Source organism: Monodelphis domestica, chromosome 4 (assembly GCF_027887165.1).
Source record: "Monodelphis domestica isolate mMonDom1 chromosome 4, mMonDom1.pri, whole genome shotgun sequence".
NCBI classification, from domain to species: Eukaryota; Metazoa; Chordata; class Mammalia; order Didelphimorphia; family Didelphidae; genus Monodelphis; species Monodelphis domestica.
In genome coordinates, this window is record NC_077230.1 from 73,609,198 (window position 1) to 73,624,701 (window position 15,504).

General features: G+C 39.4%; 1 pseudogene; it reads left to right on the top strand.

The window, feature by feature from the left end:
• The first annotated feature begins 2,897 nt into the window (after positions 1 to 2,897).
• LOC100011959 (40S ribosomal protein SA-like) lies at positions 2,898 to 15,273 on the top strand (annotated as a pseudogene).
• Positions 15,274 to 15,504: the final 231 nt, after the last annotated feature.

The window sequence follows — 15,504 nt, forward strand, 5'->3', positions numbered from 1 at the left end:
AAACAAATATTGAAAAACTATATTAATGTATAATCTTGAAAAAAATTTACTATAATTTTTAAAAAGAAATAAATGAGGGGAGAGGAATCAAGCTGTGGAAAATTGGTAGGAAAACCAAAAGAAACCAAAACTAAGAAATGATTCATTTTAGAAATATGGCATTGAAATTGAAATAGCATGATTTTCCAAGGAAATGCTATTTATAGTTTTGACATTAAAGTAATTTTTGAAAGAATGACCCCAGAGGCTAGAGCCAACCCTCCAGAGTGTTGCAGTTTGAAAAAGCTAGAGAACAAGTGATTTCACCATACAAGACTTCTGGAGTTCTCTCTCCTTTACTCAGCACTGAAAGTCACACTTCTCTTCCACAGAAAGTAACAGTTAATAAGGGAGATGTTTTGCTAGAGCTCTTGGTTCCCGTGGGAAGTAAATGTCTTGGCAAGGGAAGCTTGAATCCCATCTACCCAAAGAGAAATGTTAAAATCTTTATGTGGTTGGACTTGAATAATTAAATCAATGGTCGCCAGGGATTTAATTTCTAAATCCCAAAATGAATAAACTAAAATGGAATTTATGGTAGTTTGATTTAAAATAGAGGAAAACATTAAGGAAGAGATAAAAGGGGAGAGAGCTCTGGTTCCTCGGAGTCAGGTAGAAATTCTAAGCCCCAGCCAGGGGAAAAGAGTCTCAAGATGATGGGCCTTTCTTAGAGGTTCACACCTCCAGAAAGGGCAAGGAACTAAGCCAGCCTGTCACTCACCAAGGTGACTGTCTAAAAGGAAAGCAGTCTGAGGCCTCCTGCATGAGACCCTCCAGGGGTCCAGTTCCACAGCCAAGTGTCTTCACTCCAAATCTGAGTGTTTGTCTTCCAGTCTCTCCTCAAGTGTCTCTCTTCACTACAACTCCAAGTGACTGAATGATCCTTCGATTCCCCTCCATGTGCTTCTGTTTCCTCTATTTAAAGATCTTTTTCTCTTGTGTCACCTCCCCTAAATTTTACGTCTACCAATCACAGCAGATGCTCCTCTCCAGGACTGCCCACTCAATGTATGAAATGAGTGTTCACACCTTTTGTAGTTAGTTAATACCTTTTTGGTTAGTTAACACCTTTTTGTAGTTAACACCTTTTTTTGTTAGTTAACACCTTTTGTAGTTAAAATGGGTAGATCTACTTTAAATACTGAATTAACACTGTGGGGATTAAAATCTAAAAATAGATAGGGAATGACAATTCAATCTTCACAATAAAGGAAGAGCTAAGACACCTTCATTGTTATAATCAGGAGCTAGCCAAATGCAATCTTCACAGAAAGGAATATTCTAATAAGTGAAGAAGCTGGGTAACAGAGGAAGAATGATAGAGGAACTAGCCTTCATGACCAATGCAAGGGGCATTAATCATGGTATCAGGTAGGCAGTATGGTCCAATGGAGGAAGTAACCCACTGAGTCCAGCATTGTCTCAGACTGATTTGCTTGAACAAAGGATCCAATCAATTGTCTTGCCATTATTTGTATCTCTTATCCTGTAGGACCACCAAATTTGGTATCAGAGAATTTAGGTTTAAATCTGAGTTCCACTACCTACTGTCTATGTAATCAAATTGTAGACAAACTGCTTTACCTCACTGGGCCTGAGTTTCCACATCTGTAAAGTAAAAAGACTGGATACAAACCTGTGAAATTAATGTAATGATATTATGAAGATATTATTTTTTCCAAACCATAATTTTATAAATGTGAGTACTGATTTCACTCATGTAGGCTACAACCCTTCCATACCTTAGTTTATGATTACATGACTTATTGTGACCATGATAATTCAGCCTTTCATGATGTATCTTCTGGTGACAAGCAACTAGATTGATCCTCAGACAACAAGGATGTAAACTACCACTGCTAGACCCATATCAAATGTCTTTCTAGCTTGGTGGGACCTGCCAGGTTTGTGTTGTCCTACTGTTGGTATGAAAAGATTGTCTCTATACCATGATAAGCCAATAATGTAAGACTCCAGGACAGTAGTCAAAGGGATCTCGGATTCCATCCATTTAAGCATTCCCACCAACAATACAATCTATAATCCATGCCTGTTCATCCTCTGCAACTCATTCATGGTTTCCCATAAATTTACCACAGAAATCTATTAAACATGTTGGGGACCATCCTAATGTATTCCTGATATTGTACAGTTAACTATGGATGTAGCATAACCTCAGCTACATGGATCAGTGGATAGAGAACTAGACCTAGTGATGGTCTCACCATTAACCCCCATTGCCTAGCCCTTAGTGCCCTTCTGCCTTGGAACCAATATACAGGATTGATTCTGTGACAGGAAGTAAGCATGAAAAAAATGGATGCAGCACGTTAATGGCCATCAGTTTTCCTTCACTACGTGACTAGCTCCATGGGACTTGTTTTATGGCCGTATGTTTCTTTGATTATAATCTTTGTTTCCTTTGGCATAATCCCTTTTGTTGTCATATACTACTCATGTGCACCGTGCATCTTTTCAATGCCCTCTGGGTAGTCTTCAATTTCAGGTCTTTGGAAGATGTCGGTTTCTATGATTCACAACGATATGATCCCACTTGAAGCAGATTGCTATTAGAAACGGTGGCTCTTTGTTTTAGGGAGAATCTTGGGATCATTAAAAGACTATTGTGAGACTTTGACAGGATGGAGCCAAGATGGAGAAGCAGAAGCAGGGAAACCTCAAACCACTATCAGAATCCTCTCTAACCAACCTCAAAATAATGCTTCAAAACAATAATGGAGAGAAAGAACCAGCAAAAAGACAAAATGCAGAGAACGACTTGAAAGATAGACAGACAGGATTTGTTTGATTGAGGTGATGGAATCACAGCCCAGAGGAGGCCATGCTAAGGAGCATACATGCAGGCCAACAGCAAGCACCCCCACCCCACATCTACAGTTCCCGGTTTTGAACCTGAGCCCATGCCAACCCCACCTAAGCCAACAGCAGTGAAACCCCACACTTACCCAGTAAAGTCCCAAGCCTACAGGGAGGCCCCAAGCCCTAGTGCCGAAAAGTCTACAGTCCACCTGCCTGGCCCAGGCCCAGAGGAAGGCTCTGAGCCCCTGCCCAAATCAGTGGGAGGTCCAGAGCCCTTGCCCAAGTCTGCAGTGAGGTTCTGAATCCCAGCACAAGGCAATGAGCTGCATTCCTAGTCTGTATAAGCCCAGAACAAGTCCTGGAGCCCCAGCCCAAACCTGCAATGAAGACCTGAACTGTAGTGCAAGACATTCTGTAGCTTACCTGGCCTATGTAATCCCAGAGTGAGGGCAGGAGTCTTTACCCAAGCTCAAGCAAAGGTTACAAACCTCAGGGCAAGGCCATCAAGCCCAGAGTGAGACCAAAAGCTTTCACCTGAGCCTGGACTAGACTTTGAGCCCCAGCACAGGGTAGGTAACAGTGCTCTGAACTCTTCAAGCCATAAGCAGTCCCAGAGGGAAATTGAATCAACAATGGGAGGTAAATTCCAGAACCCCAGCCCACAGGCTTCCACCTTGGAAGAACTGAAACTTTCAGAAACTGAGAAATAAAGCTAAAGGTAGCAGCGATGAAAAGCTGAAGTTTAAGAGAGTGCCTTCTTTAACCTGAGAATAGAACAGAAAGATAAAAGGGAAAGTCAAGAAAAAGGCTGGGAAATGAGCAAACACCCCCCCCAAATTTTTTTAATCCTTAGCCATAGAAAATTTCATGGAGAAAAAGAAGAATAAGGCACAGACACAGAAGCAAAAATATGTAAAACATCAAAGAAAAATATGAATAAGTCTCAGGCTCTGAAAGAGTTTAAAACAATTTAAAAATCCACTGAGAGGCAGAAGAAAAAATAAGAAAGAGAAATGAAAGCAATCCTAGAAGATAATAACAGCTAGAAAAGCAGAATTGGCCAAATTGAAGAGGAGGTTCAAAAGCTTATAGAAAAATATTATTCCTTAAAAATTAGAATTGGGCAACTAGAAGCTGACGACTTCATGAGACATAAGAAACAATAAAACAAAATCAAAAGAATGAATTAAAAAGATAGAAGAAAACATGAAATTATCTCATTAAAAATCAACTGACCCTGGAAAATAGGTCCACAATAGACAATTTAAGAATTATTGGACTACATGAAAACCATGATAAGAAAAACAAAACATTAGACATTATAATACAAGAAATTATCAAAGAAAACTGCCCTCAGCCTTGAACAAGAGGGTAAAATAGAAATTGAAAGAATCCAAAGATCATGTCCAGAAATAAATGCCCAGATGACAACTCCCAGGAATATTATAGTTAAATTTTAAAAAAACCCAAGCCCAGGAGAAAATACTGTAAGCAGCTAGAAAAAATTCAAATACCATAAAACTAAAGTCAGGATTGCACAGGATTTAACAGCTTCTGCATTAAAGGATCAGAAGGCTTGTAATGTGATAGTCTGGAAGGCAAAAGATCTAGATTTACAACCACAAATCATCTATCCAGCAAAATTGAGTACATCTTTCAGGGGGGGAAATGGTCATTTAATAAAATAGAAAATTTCACATCCAAATCTAAAATCCCTGAGAAGCCTAAAAAGGTAAATAAAAAAAGAAAATTTAAAGGATTCAGTAAAGCCAAATTGTCTTATCTAAACAATTAGCAACATACTAATTGCTAATGGGTAGCCCAAGCTAATAAAAGGGACAAGCTTATTTGAATTAATTTACTTATTCAGTGCTGTACAAATCAAACTATCAAATAAGTATTTTCTAGAACTTGAAAAATGATAGCAAAATTCATCTGGATAAACAAAAGGACAAGAATATTAAGGGCATTAATGAAAAAAAATGTGAAGGATGGTGACCTAGCACTATCAGATCTCAAACTATAAAATAAAGCAATAATCATCAAAACAATCTGGTACTGCCTACAAAATAGAAATGGTAGACCAATGGAATAGATTAGATACATAATACATAGGGGCAAATGATCTTAGCAACCTAGTATTTGATGAACCTAATGACCCTATCTTTTGCTATAAGAACTCACTATTTAACAAAAAACTGCTGGGGAAAATTTGAAAATAGTATGGCAGAAAATAAGTATAGATCAGTATCTCACAAAATGAAGTCAAAATGGGTATATGGTTTAGATATAAACTGTGATGCCCTGAGTAAATCAGGAGAACATAGAATAATTTACCAGACAGATTTATGGAGAACAGAAGAATTAATGATCAAATAAAAGATAAAGAGCATTATAAAGATATAAAGTGAATAATTTTGATTATATTAAATTAAAACTCTTTTGTACAAATAAAACCAATGTAATGAAGTTTAGAAATGAAACAACAAACTGGGGGTGGGGGGTTATAACAAATTTATCTGATAAAGGTCTAATTTCTTAAATCTATAGAGAACTAAGTAAAACTCATGAAAATATAAGCCATTCTTCAATTGATAAGTGGTCAAAGAATATGAACAAAAATTTTTCAGGTGAAAAAATCAAAGTTATCAATATTCATATGAAAAAATGTTCTAAATCACTTGATTAGAGACATGTAGATTAAAACAATGCTAGATTGGCTAATATGACAATATGATAAAGGAAAGTGACAAATGTTGGAGGGGATGTGGCCAAATTGGGACACTAAGGTATTATTGGTGAAGGCATGAATTGATCCAACCATTCTGGAGGGCAATTTGGAACTATGCCTGAAGGGCCATAAAATTGCATATACCATTTGATCGTATAATACTACTACTAGGTCTATATCCCAAAGAGATCATAAAAATGGGAAAGAACCTTCTTGTACAAAAATGTTTATAGCAACTTTTTTTTAAATTTATGGTGGCAAAGAATTGGAAATTGAGACAACGTCCTTCAATTGGGAAATAACAGAACAAATTGCAGTATATGTTGGTGATGTGCTATAAGAAATGAGGAGTAGGATAATTTCAGAAAAAAATGGAAAGATCTCCATGAACTGATGCAAAGTGAAATAAGCAGAATCAGGAGAACATTACACACAGAAACAGCAATATTGTATGATAATCAACTGTGAAAACTTAACTACCCTCAGCAATGCAATCATCTGGGACAATTCTGAGGGACTTATGATGGGGAAAGCTATCATCCTCCAGAGAAAGAACTGTTACATTCAGATGGATACAGATCAAAGCATACTATCTTTCACATCAATTTATTTACAATTTTATTTTGCAGCTTTAATTTTGTATGAGTGTACTCTTACAAAAATGATCAATATGGAAGTGTGTTTTGCATGATAATACATGTGTGGTCCATATCAAATTGCTTACCATCTTAGAGGCAAAGGAGAAAAGGGAAGAGATGATTTAGATGTTATAATTTTAGAAAATATATGTTGAAAATTATTATTACATGTAATTAGGGAAAATAAAATATCTTTGAATAAAAAAATATAGCTTCCAAAAGATAATCTGGCTCACCCTCTTCTTCCTGTCAAATTTCAAGTCCAATTGATTTTCCATTTATAATGTCTTCCTAAATAGTGGACAAGCTTTTCAGATTGTCTATGATGCTGTATCACATGGTCTGGACAATAGACAATCTTCATTTACTTCTTTTTTTCCTGTAGGGATAGTTAAGCTAAATTTACTCTAATTTGCTCATCACCTCTTACTAAATAATTACAATAGCCTCCTAACTGACCTTCCAGCCTGTAGTGCCTCTCTTCCACACAGCTACCAAATGAATATTCTTAAAGATAGCTAAAGCTTAGGTCTAACCACATCATTCTATACCTAAAGAAATTTTAATAGTTCATTATTACCTACAATGAGCAGCTAAGTAGCACAGTAGATAGAGTGCCAGGTCTGAAGACAGTAAGACTCACCTTCCTGAGTTCAAATCTGACCTCAGACACTTCCTAGCTGTGGGACCCTGGGCAAGTCACTTAACCCTCATTTCATAAACCTTATAGCTGTTCTGCCTTTAAACCAATACACGATATTGATCTAGAACAGAAGGTAAGGGTTTAAAAATGAATAAATAAACAATAATCACAATAGAATCTTGTGATGTCTAAATATTTCAGTTATCTTTATATATTTGTCAATTGTGTGATGTAAAGAAGTGAGCTGCTATGGAACATTGCTCATAAAATTTCACCTTTTCTTTTTTAAAATCCTCACCAAAGGTGTCTTTAATAGCCATGTAGCTTATTCTTTCAAAACATATTATATTGATTGTGAAGTAGGCATATATACAAAAGTTTGTTGGTAAATGTTTAACAACTAGCTCTCTGAAAATGCATTGCACATTTTATAGCTTAATCTGCATTATTAGCATTTTCTTCATCTTTTTCTTAAGTCTAAAATGTTCCTGATGAGTTTAGATGGCAATCTGTCTAAGTCCTGAAGTTTGGATATTTCTGTATCCAATCTGGGGACCCAGTAGAGTCCATCCATATTAGATTCTGGGATGGGTAGATTTGAATTAGGCCTGAAGTTACCTCTAGAATCCATTTCCCCATTCCAAACCTGGTCCAGAAGGATTGTTCACATGTGTTTAAGTATACTCAGGGAGGATAACAGTTCTATATGACCTTAGCTTGAGAAGGGAACCTATAATCCAAGGTACCCTTTAGAGTAAGGATGATCCTTTTGGGAGGTTTTCAGATCTAACCAAATTACCCTGGACATGATTTTAGGTAGAACTTTACCTCTGGGATGTTACCATAACTCATTGTCCTCTAAAAAGGAAAATCAGATAATATATGTATAGCCCAGATTGAATTGCTTGTCAGTGGGGAGGGGGGTAGGGAAGAGGGGAGGGAGACAATATGGAAAACTTATGTGGAAATTTATTATTGAAATAAAAATTTAATTAAAAAAATTGTAAATAAAAAAGAGAATCAAAGACACCTGAGGCCTGATGTATCCTCACAATAGAACATGGATTCACTCCAAAGTTAACCATAGTATTGTGGGAGAAATCCACTCAAATTTGTAGCAGTATCTGGTCCCAAGAATGGGAGGCTCAAACTCCATTCAATCCAGAAGTAAGAAAAGAATTTTATTTGAAGAAGAGCTTTAAAGTGGTTAAAAACAAAAAAAGTCTAATAGCTACTGGAATCACCTGAAGATTAACTGGATAGCCTTGGGGCTGATAGATTAGCCTTGGAGCTGAGGGATTGAGGGAGGAGAGAGCCCTGGAGCTGATGGCATAGCCCTTGTTGGCAAACCTAAGGCATGTGTTGGGGAGCATGCTGGAGGAGGCTGTTCCTTTTTACTCTCCACAGGCATCTGAGGACATTTCTTGTGTGACCTGCTCCTCTACCCAGCAGCCCATTGGGAGCACTTCCTCCCTCCCCACTCTGTGGTAAGACAGGGGGCTCATAAACAGCATGAGGGTTGGAGTTTGGGCATTTGGTCTCTTAAAGGTTCACCATTACTGCCCTAGGCTATTGGATTATCCCCACTCTGTGGTAAAACAGGGGGCTCATAAGCAGCATGAGGATTGGAGTTTGGGCATTTGGTCTCTAAAAGGTTCACCATCACTGCCCTAGGCTATTGGATTAGCATCTGAGCTGTAGCAGCTCTGAAGCTGATGGGATAGAAACTCCATAGCCCTGGACTACTAGAGTAGTGGAAGCTGATGGAATAGCAGCTCTCAGGGTGATGGAATAGCCCTTGGGGCTGACAGAATAGCCCAAAAGGTTGTGGAATAGCAAGCCCAGGCATGGATCAGGATTTGCTCATTTATTAGGGTCTGGAGATTTGTCATCTTCCATTCCAGGGAAGTCTACCTTTCCTGGAAAATGGGCATGGCCCAATTCAGGTAGAGGTGTGGTTTGGGGTTTGACGCATCATATATGAACTTGGGAACACTAGAAAGGGAATAAGGAGCATGTGCATGTTTGGGGGAATCCTTCTGGAATGCCAGAGCTCTTAGCATGCATGTCCCATGTTTCCCCATGGTCCTACCTGGCATCATTTGTCAACGTGGGAGACAACTCATTACACTTGTGGAATGTAGGGAGGGGGTTACAGCACAGTTGATGACCACTATAGGTAATTAATAATGTCTAACAATTCAGAACTAAAGTAAACAAAGAAAGTTGAGTATTAGTAATGTAGAGCAGGCACAAAGCAGATGCCCCAGAATAGAACATTAAAGATCCAGTATAGGTGATTGATGATACAGAATGGGTAACTGATTATTCTGCAATTCATGCTTGACTAATGCTGAAACTACAGGTTTTTGCAGTTTACACTTAACTAGTACCAGATGGAAAAATAAGATTCCAGAACATGAGGGTCCTGTTTCTATTACTGCTCCTCACTGCCCATTACCCATCTCCATCCAAAGAGTGTCTCCATTCTTTCCAAGGACAACCCAGAAAATAAGGACCAGGTGATCAAACCTATGGACTTCACTGTAAATGAGGAAGAAAAAGCAGCATTTAGAATAAGTGCTGGCTTTCCAGGGCACCTCCTTAAGCACTCACAAAGCTTCCCCAAGCCCTGGCCTTGATGCCATGCTTGCCTCTGCATATCCCTGAATATCCCTTTCTTTAACGTCCCTCCACCAGCAATGGAAATCTCAAAGAGCTCCTTACCTTTGTTTTCCCTAAGCGTCCCTTTGCCTATCTGGCACCAATGAGGCTTGGGAAGCTTCAGTCAAGTTGCACTGTTCTGGTTTCATTCCTGATGGTCAATCAATCAGAATAGAGATTCTCCCTTGATTGGGATGCTTTATTCTTATTTTCAGGCTTTCTTGGGGCATAATTTCTCCAAATCTTGATAACTAAGTTCCCTTTAATGAGTTGGATTTTTTTTTTTTTGGAAAAAAAACTATCCTTAGTAGGGAAATGAGGAGGTTGTAGAGAAATGTTTGGCAACTTTTAAAACAGTCAGATACCTAATATCCACATGGCCAGAGTTTTATTTACTTTCATCCACTTCCTTCTGCCAGTTATTAAAACCAGTTATCTGTCTCAATATAGCCGAGAGAGAAGGGTTAGACAAGGAAAGAACTGACTTCCTGTGGCTTGTATGGAAGGAATAGAAACACGGATGTCTAGCCAGAATGAAGCCTGGGCCAAGATTACATCCAAATGTTGCTCAAACCAGTGAAGACTGCCTACAAAAATAAGAATCGTTTTCAGAACATTCTGGTAAACAGCAGTAGGGAACTGAATTTAAGTGAGGCAGAGCTGTACAAAGTCATCAACCTCACTCTCTCCACTTCCAGAGTCATTGAAGTCAGGTGGCAGGACAAAAGCCAGGGTGCCTGGCCATGGTGGGCAAGGTGGGGGGGGGGGGTTGAAGGGGGAAGGAAAGTGCTATAAAAACATTATTGTTATTAATAACCTCTTCGTAACCCAAAGATGATTTCTCAGATTCAAACCTTAAAGCAAAGGTCAATCTGTCCTAGTAGAAGGTGTTGTCTCATCCACAATTCCCTCTCCTGATGAATTAACAGGTCTGACCCCTCTTCTGAAAGGGGGGAGGAAAGGGAGGGAGATCATTTTGGAAAACATGCTAAAAATTATTACTTGTAATTGGGAAAGTGAAATACCTTTGGAAAAACAATCCTGTATCTTCTGTCTTAGTATCAGCTCTAAGATGGGAGAGTAGTAAGGGTTAGACAAGGGAGAGTAAGTGATTTACCCAGGGTCACACAGCTGGGACGTGTCAGAAGTCAGATCTGCTCTAAGCCTGGCGCTCTATCCACTGCCCCTGAAACTTGTTTTCTTCTCAGGACTCCAGGCCTGACATTCCGGGCATGCTCTCTCCCATCAAAGCAGTTTCCTGGTCCTGGGAAGCTGACTTCCTCCTTGGAGTCCTCCTGCTGCAAGTACACTTCACCGCTGCAGCCTCTTCTTCGGATTGACGGACTTCAAGCAGAATCCTCATTTTAAGGAAAGTGCCGGGGCCAGTCGGCTCTTCATTGCCCTCCAGGCTTTCCTCCTGCCTTTCTGGCGTCGTCTCCCCATATTTCGATGTCAACTTCTTGAAGGGAAGGACCATAATTCTGCTCGTATTTGTGTTCCTAGTGCTGACTCCAATAGAGGGCACATTTTATTTAATAGACATGCGAGCACTTAAAGGCATGAATGGACACCTTTCCACCCTGGGGGGCCGCAACCCCCCCCCCCCCCCCCAAGATCAATGTCTTTCCTCCAGGCTTATAAAGACCACTCTGATACTGAGGCTTACTACGGAGGAAAGAACTGGGATTTGCTATGGAGTTAAGCATCCCTACCTTATTGAGAGAGCAGCCAGGACTGGAGTCAGGAAGCCTCATCTCTCTGGTTTCAAACCTGTCCTCTGACACTTACCAGCTGTGTGACCCTGGAGAAGTCATGTAATTCTGTTTGCTGCAAATGAGCTGGAGAAGGAAATGACAAACCACTCTAGTGTCTTTGCCAAGAGAACCCCAAATGGGGTCACCAAGAGGCAGGAATCAGACATGCCTGAAAACGGCTGCCCAACAACATATGGTAAGCCCCACTTTTCCAAGGGATCGTTTACCTCCCGAGTGCTTTTGTTAAAGCAGATCTTTAGCTTCTCCTGGATTGGGAACTCTCAGAGAGGAAGCTCCCTCTTTCGATAAAGATTAGTCCCATTACTTTTAGAGCTTCCTGGAACACTTAAAGGCTGCGACTTCCTCGAGATTGTTAAATAGAAAAAAATACAGAACCACCACATAGTCTGAAAAACCCAGTCTAATCTGGAATAAGGATAAACTCAAGCATTCATTCACCCAGAGCCTCAGCCCCAAATACCACACAAGGCGTAGCCCTGAGAGGAGATGCCATACTAGATGTCAACATCAAAGAGAAAGGGACCTTGGAAGTTTTTCTATGCCCTCTGGGTAATTGGGCACAGAGACTGATCACAAACAGATTTGTAAACCTCTTTGCAACCAGCAACTTGGGTATTAAGGAGCATCTGCTGTAACAAATCAAAGGCAAAGGGCACACGAAGAAACTGGGCTTTTTTTTCACCCAATAGAGAAGCCTTCAAAACAAAAAGGTGCTTAACATTCAAACCAAAATGGGGTACTTGGCCCTGGGTCTTCTCAAAGGTAAGGGTAAACTGAGTCATCCAAAAATTCACATTGACCAGATCATACCCCATTGTGTGTCAGACTTGTTTTAAACCTAGATTATCTTCAGTCCAGGACCAGCTCTGTCTTCCAGGGCACATTGTGTCTCATCTAAAAATTGCTTCATGAAAATCAAGATTAGCCCTTTTCCTCCAAAGAAAATTCCCCCCATTAATTCAGCTGCCTTCTGATCCAGAATTCTTTCCCCTGAAGACTTTTACACATGGGAGGAAACAAAGCAGATTCAGTACTATGCTCCTTTTATTCAGCTGAGCTAGAGCCTGAGCCAGTGCTTTATAGCACAATGCTCTCTTGTCATTTGTTTGCCAATATAGGCCATTGATGATGGGGGTAAAAGCCAAATTAGATTGTTATCCTTCACTTCCTCTTCTGCCTTCCAGTGGCAGTTCTATAAGAGTTCCAAGGAAACCAGTGGCCACTGGGTTAATATATACAGGGATCAAGTCTATTTGTAGGAATTAAAAACTGGCTTAAAATGTATTTGCTTTCTATTTATTAGGTCCTATTATGGTCCCCTTGTGAAAGTTGGGAAATCATATGCTCTAGTGACAAGGGGGACTTGATTTGAAATCAAAAGATCTGGATTCACATCCTGGATGTTCCCTCTGTGACCTCATCTCTGGTATCCCCTATTAGGTTTTGTTTTGTTGGGGTTTTTTTTTCATTTGTACCATGAAGATATGTAAAAGAAATGACATCTAAACTCCCTTCCAACTTTAAAGTCCTATGATTTCATAAGGCCTGGCCTTTGGAAATGGTATTCCCTTCTAGTTGTATTGAAAAAGATCTTAAATAGCTTCTTAGAAAGCACTGAATATTTTATGGGGGTGGGAGCTGGACATTGAGAGAATGTCTTATTATTAAGCCCATTCATACCCCCAAATATGCTTTTTTTCAATCCTTATCTCTTGTCGTTGAATCAATATTAAGTATAAGTTCCAAGGTAGAAGAGAGGAAAGGACTTGACAACTGAGGTCAAGTGACTTGCCCAAGTATATGAGGCTAGATTTGAACACAGAATCTCCCAAATCCAGACTTGGCTTTCTATCCATTGAGTCACCTAGCTACCCCTCTACCCAAAATATGTTGAGAGCCAGTGTCTCTGGATCTTCTGGACACCATCCCTGAGAGCACCTAGAAGCTATATCTTAGAAACTAAAGAGAAGATTCTACTTGGGAAAGAAGGAAGGAAATAAACATTTATTTAATGTCTACTATGTCAAGCACTGTACTAAATGCTTTAAAAATATTATCTCATTTTATTTTAAGTGATTTACCCATTTGCATAGCTAGTGAATTTTTGAGGTCAGATTTAAACTCAGGATATCTTGACCCCAGGCACAATTCTCTGTCCAGTATCCACGTAGCAAGCTCAGGACCCAGGGAGTGCATGGACTATAAAGGAAGTCATGAATTCAACAGTAAGTATGTAAATTTGATAAAAAGCAACTTCTACATGATGACAATATAATTCTTGGAAATATTCATGAAAATATAATTACTTTTGGAAAGAAAATGGTAATGCATTAAAAAGAGCAATTATTAAGTAACTACTGTCTACACTAGGGATACCAAGAAAACAAAGAATTAATACCTGCTGCTGAGTAGTTTATAATCTATTGGAGAAGGCATGTATAGGAATAAATACACAAAGTATATTAAAAAAAAACAAATTAAATATGTGACAAGCCCAATGGAGCCTACTTGTTCACAGGGCCATGCAAGTATCCCAATTAACACACAACAAAAAGAAAGGAGAAAAGAGAAGAATCCCTAGAATTCTAGAAAAATAGCCTTCTAGCCAATTCTGCCCCATGGAATTTGAGCCAGGTCAGAAAGAGAGGTAGAGAGACAGGAAGGTAGGCAGGAGTAAGACAGAGAGCCAAAGAAACAGAGAGATATTTCATCTTTTTACCAATCAAGAAAAAAGAGAGAAAAGGAAGTAAGGAAACATGAGAATAGGCTCAAACCTCCACTACTGTATTCATTTTTAAAACATTAATTAGTTACATTTAAATACTCAATTAACTCCCTCTTCCTCTTTGATAACAAGATATATGTATATATAAAACTATTTCTTATTTGTTTCTATTTATCAGTTCTTTTTCTTGAGGTGGACACACACATCATTTTTCAAACAATATTTCCATTACTCTTTTCCACAGTCCCAGAAGAGGGTTCCATATTGCATTGTACTCAGTTTCTGTTGTAACTATAAAGGGAAACTTCCACAATGTCCTGGAGCTTTAGTTGTCTTACAGATAAAGGAGGAGGATGTCCTCAAACTCCTTGCTGCAGGGACCCATTTGGGTAGCACCAATTTGGACTTTAAATGGAACTGTATATCAGCCACAAAAGAAAGAGTGATGGTATCTACACCATTGATTTGAAGAGAACTTGGGAAAAGCTTCTACTGGCAGCTCAGGCCGTTGTTGCCATTGAAAAATCCAGCTGAAATGTGTCATCTCATCCAGGAACACTGGTCCGTGAGCTGTTTTACATTTTTTGCTGCCACTGGAGCCATACCTATTGCTGGATGCTTTACACCAGGCACCGTCACTAACCAGATCCAGGCAGCTTTCAGGAGCCTCACCTCTTGGTGGTCACTGATCCTCAGGCTGATCACCAGCCTCTTACCAAAGCATCATATGTTGACCTCCCAACCATTGGCTGGTGCAATACAGACTCCTCACTCTACTAAAGTGGACATTGCCATTCCTCTTAACAATAAGGGAGGCCTGTGAAGTCCTGAGAGTGTGTGGTACTCTTTCCTGTGAGCACCCCTGGGTGGTTATGCCTGATCTCTATTTCTACAGGGATCCAGAGGAGATTGAAAAGGAAGAGCAGATCACAGCTGAAAAGGCAGTGACAAAGGAGGAGTTCCAGGGTGAATGGACTGCACCTGCTCCAGAATTCACTGCTACTCACTCAAAGGTGGCTGATTGGTCTGAGGGAGTACACGTTCCATCTGTTCCCATTCAACAGTTTCCGACTGAAGACTGGAGTGCTCAGCCAGCTCCTGAGGACTGGTCTGCAGTTCCTCTTGCTCAGGCTACTGACTGGGTAATACCACAGAGTGGTCCTAAGTTTTATCCCAGATGCTCTTAATAGTTTTGAAAAAAATTTGACTGAAAATAAACATCAGTTTCTTACAAAAAATATTTCTGTTACTGTATATAATGTTCTCTTGATTCTCTTCATTTCATTCTTAATGTAGGTCCTATTGTTTTTCCAACATTAAGCTGTTTGTCATTTTTTACAGGGCATTAGTATTACATCACAATCATTGCCACATCTTGTTTAGCAATTCCCCAATTGATGAGCAACTTTTCATTTCTAGTCCTTTGCCAAAAAGAGAGCTGCTATAAATCAAGATTTTTTAGGAAATCT